Source organism: Cupressus sempervirens, chromosome 10 (assembly GCF_028749045.1).
Source record: "Cupressus sempervirens isolate cs-2001-9-10 chromosome 10, ASM2874904v1, whole genome shotgun sequence".
Classification (NCBI taxonomy): domain Eukaryota; kingdom Viridiplantae; phylum Streptophyta; class Pinopsida; order Cupressales; family Cupressaceae; genus Cupressus; species Cupressus sempervirens.
Genome location: NC_143127.1, coordinates 208,790,072 through 208,798,784, shown reverse-complemented (window position 1 = coordinate 208,798,784; position 8,713 = coordinate 208,790,072).

Genomic DNA, 8,713 nt, shown 5'->3' with positions numbered 1-8,713 from the left:
CATTCATGTTCTACTAGAATAAAGTAGTATTACCCAAGGCTGGGTGCTTTGCGTGGCTAGCAATCAAGCATAGAATTCTTACAAGTAATAAATTGGCTAGGATGAATATTGTCTCTCCTTTCAAGTGTGTTTTATGTGGTGAGGAAGATGAATCAATTGACCATTTGTTTGCAAGATGTCAATTTGCATACCAATGCTAGATGTTTGTTTTAAACAAATTAAATTTTTACACCCCACTACAAAACAATATCTAGGACATTTTTCAAGCTTGGCCAATTCTTTATCCTAATGCCCTTTTTGTAGGTATCTGGAAGTGTACACTTGCTCTAGTTATTTGGGCTATCTGGTGGGAAAGAAATAAGAGGATTTTTAGAAAAGAAGTATCATCTTTAGAGAAAGTGCTCCAAATCATTGAAAAATTGATCTCAAAAGTTACTAATGTAAGTGTCAATAGATGCAGATTTAATCCAGTTATCACTTCCTGGGATGGAAGTATCATTCAGGAATGGAAATCAATTTTCATCCCATTTGGAACTGGCATTTCTTCAAAGTTGCAAACTCATATAGATAGATCTACAGTCAAATGGCAACCCCCTTCGCTTGGCTTTGTCAAACTCAACTTTGATGGAGCATCCAGAGGTAATCCAAGACAATTAGGATTGGGAGCATGCATTAGAGATTGTATTGGTAAAGTCCTGGCAATCACAACGGCCCCCCTTCCTATAGGAACTAACAATATGGCCGAGGCTCAGTCATTGCTGTCAGGGCTAATTCTTGCTAAGAAAGGGAACTTCCAACAAGTGTAGATTGAAGGTGATTCTCAAGTTATAATCTCTTCTTGTATTAAGAGACAATCATCTTCCTGGAAACTTAAATATGTGCTCCAACAAATTTGGAATATTATTGATCAATTTTAGGAGATCAGAGTTTCACACACATATAGAGAGGGCAATAGAATGGTGGATTATCTTTCCAACTTAGGATGCAATGGGATTACAACTTTTACACTAAATCCTACTACATTCATGAAGTGGCATAAAGATTTGCAAAAACTAACGGTTGCTGACCTTTAGAAGAAGAGTTTATTTTTTGTGCTGAGCTATTTTTCCTATTGGTGTTGAGTGACTTTAGGTGTCGAGCATGCTTCATGTTTTGAACATTTATTATGTATTAAGTCATAACAATCTAGGATGACAATTGTGACACGTGCCGAGAAAGTCAGAATACTACATGAATTAACCTATAGATGTCATGTACAATGTATGTGCCGAGTTATTTCAGGTGCCGAGCTAGAACTCTTATAGGTGTCGAGTTGCTTCAGGTGTCGAGTGTGCTTCACATGCTAAGTGATCAATATGGAGCTAACATTGAGCTAGCCAGTATGCCATATGTGCTGAGTATGCCAGATAGCCTCATGTGTTATGTTACATGAGCTGAGCAAGCCAGAAGATTACACAAGCTAACCTATAGAGGTTGAGTACAATGTGTGTGTCAAGCTAGAATCCTTATTGGTGCCAAGCCATAATCCTTACTAGTACTGAGCCACTTTAGGTGCCAAGCATGCCTCTTGTGCTGAGTGATAAATATGTGTTGAGTCATAGTCGATGTCAAGCAAGTTAGTGAGTTCTCTGAGTGAGCTTCACGTACCGTGCTGAGCTACTTCAAGTGCCAAGTGTGCTTCACTTGCCAAGTGATTAGTATGGAGCTAATGTCGAGCTAGCCAGTATGGCATATGTGCCAAGTATGCCAGATAGTTTCATGTATTATGTCATATGTGCTGATCAAATTAGAATACTACATAGGCTAACCTATAGATGCTGAGTTCAATGTATGTGCTAAGCCAAAATCCTTATAGGTGCGGAGTTACTTTTGGTGCTAAGCTAGAACCCTTATTGGTACTGAGCTACTTCAGGTGCCAAGCGTGCCTCTTGTGCCGTGTGATCAATATGTGCCAAGTCATAGTCAATGCCGAATAAGCCAGAATGTCATATGTGCCAAGCAAGTCATCGTGAACACTCTGACATCACTCGATGGTCATCAAGCACTATCCAAATTGGGTATTGAATATTTATTGATGCCTTTATAAATTAGGCTCCCATGTGTTAAATCTTCTTAACTGAGAAAAATTTTGTTGGCTGACGTCACTGGAGTATGAACTCGTCTCAATTTGGCCATGTGGTACTTTGCACATGGCAAGATTAAATTCAACACATATGACAGCGAAACAATTTGCTCATCCTTCAATTTTGGGGGTAGCAGTTATGTACTTTGCTTTTCTCAAATTGCAAATGGGCTCTGATTTAATGGCATCCTCTTTATTACAAACATGAGTGCAGGTACTCCACTTCCTTTGTGCATAAGCTGAGGGATTTATTTAAATGTGCAGAATGGACCTCAACTCAAGCCTCCATCTTTCCAGTTTGTTGTGCTTGCCATTTAACTTGCCTCCACAATGTCATTTCCTCAAGAATCATGCGTAAAATGCAACTCCTGTCATCAATTCAACCACAACATTCTGCCAAAAAAATTTAGAATTAAGCTTCATCCAACATTAGATGAAGATGCCTTGTCTCATCCTCTTGATGATGCAGCTTTGGACATCATGTTCATTGTGCATTCTCACAACATTCGTCAGGTTATTCAAACCATAATTGGGGAGGATCTTTTCTCGGCATCTGCAAGAAATGTACTATATCCTTCAAATTTGGTTTCTATTTTCCTTTCTAATGCCATGGATCTCATCCAATCTACGTCAAGGTTGGAAATTATCGCTCTCAAGGTGGTTCAGCTGGAATTCTGGGTCGAAAATAAGTTGAAATGCACGATGCAGAATTATGACTTGTGGTCTAGTAATGCCTTGGTTGGGGGAATATTTTCTAGAACCATGCTAATGAAGAACCACGAGGTTATGATGACCTTTGAAGCGATGCATAAGACATTTGAAAAACACAATCCTCGACTTCTGACCAAGTCCTTGCAATTCACAACACATGCTCTGGGTTATCAGCTGACAGAGGAGGTAAAGAAAGTTGCATTTGTTGTGATTTGCATTTTGGGTATGCCAATCTTTGATGCATGAACAAAATTTGCCCAAGTGAAAACACCTTTGGCTACTCCAACACATTCAGTTCATGAACCAGGTGACTGATCGTTCTCAGCTTTTAATGTTCCTGAATCTGTCCATCATGTCTCAAATGAGTCTACTTAGCTTCCCCACTTAGATGTTACCAAACCAAGTGTTTAGGGTGTACAATCCTCTATTGGCTTTTCTGCAAGTACTCCAAATGTTGTTGCTGAAGGTCTGAGCTTAGGTTGGGACGTTGCTCCCTTATCATGTCCAAATTTTGGATGGGGATTCTCTGTAAATCCCAGCATGACACCCACCCTTGCTTTTGGCACTTCAAGTGAGGATATGGAAGAAAGATAGCTTAGAGGTTTCTTCCAGCCTTCTTAGATTATTTTCCACATTTCAGGCATGATTTTCAAATTGTTGAAAATCTTGTTTTAATTGAATTCAAGTCTTGTCCTCCATGCCTGATGTGCGATGACATTGTAAAATTTGACAAGCTTCAATTTTTGATGGTGTTAGTATTGTTCATTGATATAGCAAGATTGTAAATATTGTTGCTAGTCAATTGTAAATATTGCGATGATGCTGGGTTTTCTTTCTGTTCCTTTCCCAGTTGAGCTCTTGAACCAATTATATATATATATCTAGTGGCCTGTCCACTTTTGCCAAAAAAAAATGTTGCTATTTAATCATAATCTATTATGTTATATATAAGATTACTAATATAATACATATTTTAAAATAAATAATATCTATAAATATAATAAATTTAAAAAGAAAAATAAAATTTAATTCGAATAATAGGTCAAAAGTTTAACTGAAATAGTCATATTAATAGACAAAATCATGAAGTAATTAATTTTTATTTTTTCAAAGTCATCAATCATTTGTAGCTAATAATGCCATTCTAAATAATTTCTCCTTAGAGAGGAGGAATACAGGCTATGCTATTGTTACTACTAGAAATTAGGCCAATTCATTAAGGTCATATCTATTTTTGTGTTTAGATTGATGACTAGTATATAGTAGAAATAAAGGTTAGCTTTCACTTTATGAAGACACATAATAAAATATTGTTACTTTTCTTTAAATGTAGTTGTGGATTGTAGTTCACAGTTCACAAATTATCTTTTCCCATTCACTTTAAATAAACACAGACGAAATGCAATAATTTTGATAAATCATAGGGTATAATGTGTTTCATGTTCTTGTTATGATATATACATTTGATCCATTGAATTGCTTCCACATTTATAGATCTATAAACTTTGTAGGGAAAATGTACATAAAGGAAGAGTGATGAGTACTTATAAGATTATGATTCCATGCTTGGATATATCAAGCTTGTACGAAAAGGAAGGTCTCAAGTTGTTAGCAAGTTGTTGGCTGATCATGACTCTCTCTCTCTCTCTCTCTCTCTCTCACACACACACACACACACACACACACACACACACACACACACACACACACACACACACACACACACACACAATTGCCAAATGAAACATAGGTCTCATGTCTTGATTAGAAACACAATTCTATTGAGACCCTCCAAAAACACTTTTTTGGGTAAGTGCAAGAATTTGAGTCTCACTTTTAGGAATAAAAGTGGAAGTGTTTTTCTTATTTTTGAAATTTCTTGTCAATTGATGTAAAAAATGAGGCATTTAGAGATTGAATATAAAAAAACTTTAGAAATAAAAATTGTAGTGTTTGGAATCTACTTTTTGAATATGTAGTTTATTTGTGTACCCATATGATAGATCTTTAAAAACCACTTTTTCAAAATGTTTGTCTCAGGACCATATCACACTCGTGTAGGAACACCATAATTTGACACAAATAAATGAATTTTTGCAAATCATTTTAAAAGAAGTCACCTAACACACCAAAGATTAATGGTAATATCTTTCCTTAATTTTTTATTGAATATTTTATTATTATTAATTTTTAATTGACTATAAGGTCAATTTTAAAACCTCTCATGCACAAACACCATAATTTGATAAAAAATTTACTTTTTTCAAAAATTCTTTAAAAAAAAAAAAATTCTAAAATAATTGTATGTAGATTGATGACATATAAATTAATTTAAGAAAAATAAAAAATAAAAAAGTTATTAAAGTTTTAATGAACCTCACTATTTTACATTTAGGTACCATCTTTGATTAAAAAAATTGCAAAAATAGTAAATAAAATTATAACACTATAAAATTTATATTTCTAAAATTAGGACAGTGAGAACTCTAATGGTCTTTTGTTTTGTAAATTTTTTTGATCGGAAAGACCCTCTAAAAATAATGGCAAGGTGTGAATTTGTCAGTTCAATGCCTTAGCCAAATCTTGAGAGGTTAAGGCATAGGCTTGATCTCACCAAGCCTATCCCAAACCACAATTTGAGGTAGGAGAAAAAATTCCCACTCCATGTTGTAAGAAATGGGCACCCGTTATTTGAACTAGAACATGGAGGCACGTTGAAATGAAATTTTTGAGAAAAGATGAAACGTTTGGATCAAATGTGATATGCAAAATTTATATGTCTTACCTATCTCTAGAAGACCTGCATCCAAGGTTTAAAGACTCGATTATCATATCAAGAAATGAAATACAACCTATATCCTGTGCATAGGAGCTTAAACAAACCAACCAGGAATTGCAAAAATCATGAAAAGCTATAGAAGCAACAAAACAAGCTAAGTCAGAATCCCTTCCAAACAAGTCATGAAATAGGAACTCTCATTCAAGATTGCCTCAATATTGAGAATGTAGATTTTAATCTAGCCAAGATAGAAGTCAAGTGGCTTGAACTAGAACATGGAGGCATATGAATAGTTTAGAGAATATGATAATAGAGGGCATGTAATGAGATGAATAAAAACATAGAGCAGGTACCTGATCGTTTCGATGGAATGCCTATGAGATACTCTCACATAGTATGTGATGATTGCATGACAAATGCAGAGTTCAATGATATTGTTACATGTGTCTATGCAGGGGCCAACCTTTCAATAAATGTCATCATAGAAGCAAAGCACATTTGACAGATATAAGCATAATTGCAATGATAGTGAACATAAAGTAAGTCAGTATTTAGTGGACACATACATGCCTTATACTCTTGATCTCTTCATGGTAAGATGGATATGTGTTCTTGAACTCTTTATAGAAAGATGAATTTATGTTCATCAATAAAGTGATATAATTTGAATAAATGATTTAATGATCAAGAGGAGATCGATAAGGATTGATTATTCAATCTTCCTCTCAAAAGGTGTAAAGGTCCAAGTTTCAGGCCATATTTGGTTAATTTTTACAAGGTTAATTAACCTCACCAATAACACGTGATTGGGGGTAGTTTCTTAACCTCAAGTCTATAAAAGGGATTATTTTTCTTTGTAAAACAGGGTGGCAAAATTTTTGGAAAGGGGAAACTCTGCTGAAATAGAGAGGAACCTTTAATAAATTTCAATTTCATATTATGTCTAATGCCTTTTGAGTTTGTATACTCTCAAAAAGATAATGAAGAAGGCATTTTTTCATATGTTTGAAATGTTCTTTTGAGTTATGATCATTGATTTATCATATGTTAAATTAGTGATTATTTTATGCATTTATGTGGATTATGTGATCGATGCAAATAAAAACATGCATCTTTTGGTAACTTGATGTGAATGTTTTGGGATAGTTTATCTTTTTGTATGTTAGGGTCTACTATCCATTCTTTGGCATTGTTACACTTCATGCTCAAAACTCCTTGCAAATCGGTCTTTTGGGAATCCAATTAGGTGTTTGTATGTATATCTTTTGGGTTTCTCACATTCATCATATTTAGTTTCATGTTTGATCCTTTAATGCTTTCAAATGAAAAGTACATAAAATCACAAACACGCTCATCATACGACAAATTTGTCCCTCTCAAACACAAAGGAAGAGTGTAATCTAATGGTGATCAAACAGGGTTAGTTTTACAAAAGCACTAGTTGTGACAAATTTGTTTACCAACGACAAGAAATTTTATTTTGAGCCCTTTATAAACCCCTTCATTTGCCTCATTTTGAATCACACATTCACAATATTATTTAATGTACACATTCAAGGAGATTCTTTTGCAGGCCATTGGAGAATATTTCACTTGCATTCAAGGTGCTTAAAAAGAGCTTTAGGAGATTATTTTGGGGCTTCATCATCTCTTTCATGATCATGCTACAACTTTTCAAGATCTAGCTTCTTTTGTTGATGATAGTGGAGCTTGTCATCAAGAGAGGGTTTCTACTTGCATTCATCCTTCTTCTACATTCACATTCCTCTTGATCTAATTCAATGGGTAAAGTGAGCTCATTATATTTGATTTGAGAAATCCTACTATTGTAAGGTAATTTATGCATTTACTTTACATTTACTATATTTCAATTATTCTAATTTGAAGGTTAATTATTAAATTGGAGTTTGACCAAGGAAAACCCCCTCATCAACAAAACAAATCCATTTTTATTGCAAAATGCAGATCTCGAAAAGAAAACAAGTTATAGATTCAGATACCCCTTTTGCTGTACTTCAGAGATTAGAAATTGTTTTGCATTTGGACATCATTGAAAAGGGATGCATTGCATCCCTACCAAGTCAACCCCACTACAAAAAAAATTGGCCCTTCTGACAAAAGTCAATCTCACTAGGTAACCAAGCATTCTTTCAGTTTTGTACATCTTGCATTTTCAAGTCTAGATTGCAACAATCAACAATTTCATAGATTGTTTGACAACCCGTTTACATGTTTGTATTCCGCAAGGTGGGTTTTCTTTCCTTCTTTATTTCACTGCACATTTCTATTTCTTTACATTTAGCTCTATATATACTTTGACAAAAACCCTCCCTTGGTGGAGGTCAAGGAGAAGTAATCATAAATAATTCACCTTTTTGCATTACGTTACAAAATGACACTCTCTCTTGTGTTAATCGTGCCTACATTAGGAGGTGTCTTGATTTGTTAGGGTTGTGGATCCATTTCCCCTTTGCACATGAACCATTTGAGATTTTGTAGAATTTGACTTGGAAAATAACAACTTACATAACAATTTTATGAGGGTGAGCATTTTGATTGATATTTCCAATTCTTTTATTGTCTCATTAAATTCAATAAGCATGTTATGTTTTATTTGCACTAGGGGTATTCTTGTTACTCAAATCAACACCCAAGTTATTTTAATTTGGTATTATTGCCATGTAGTGGTCAGAAAGAGGCGAGTTGGGGCAAGACTAATCCCATAAGAATCTACTAAGCCACCTAGAAGCCAAGTGCATTTTGTGTAAATTTGGGCTTTGGAGTTAAAATTGAGACCACTAGAGAGAAAACCCAAGGCCCAAACCAAATCTACTCTATATATGAGCCCCATTATGCATGTTTATTAGCTTTAATTTGTGAACTCCAAAGGCCTACTCTTAAGATGCTTTAGATGAAATCAAGCAAGGCACAAATCTCCAAATGAAATTTTGACTAGGTTATGTCTTTCCTCATATTTTTTAATGTACTAAGATGTATATGAACGTTGATTGCATATGCAAGAAGTATGCAAGCTTCTTTATGGATCAGTCACTCTTCTCTAGCCTAGAATATTGATCAAGATAATCATCCCTATGAAAGGT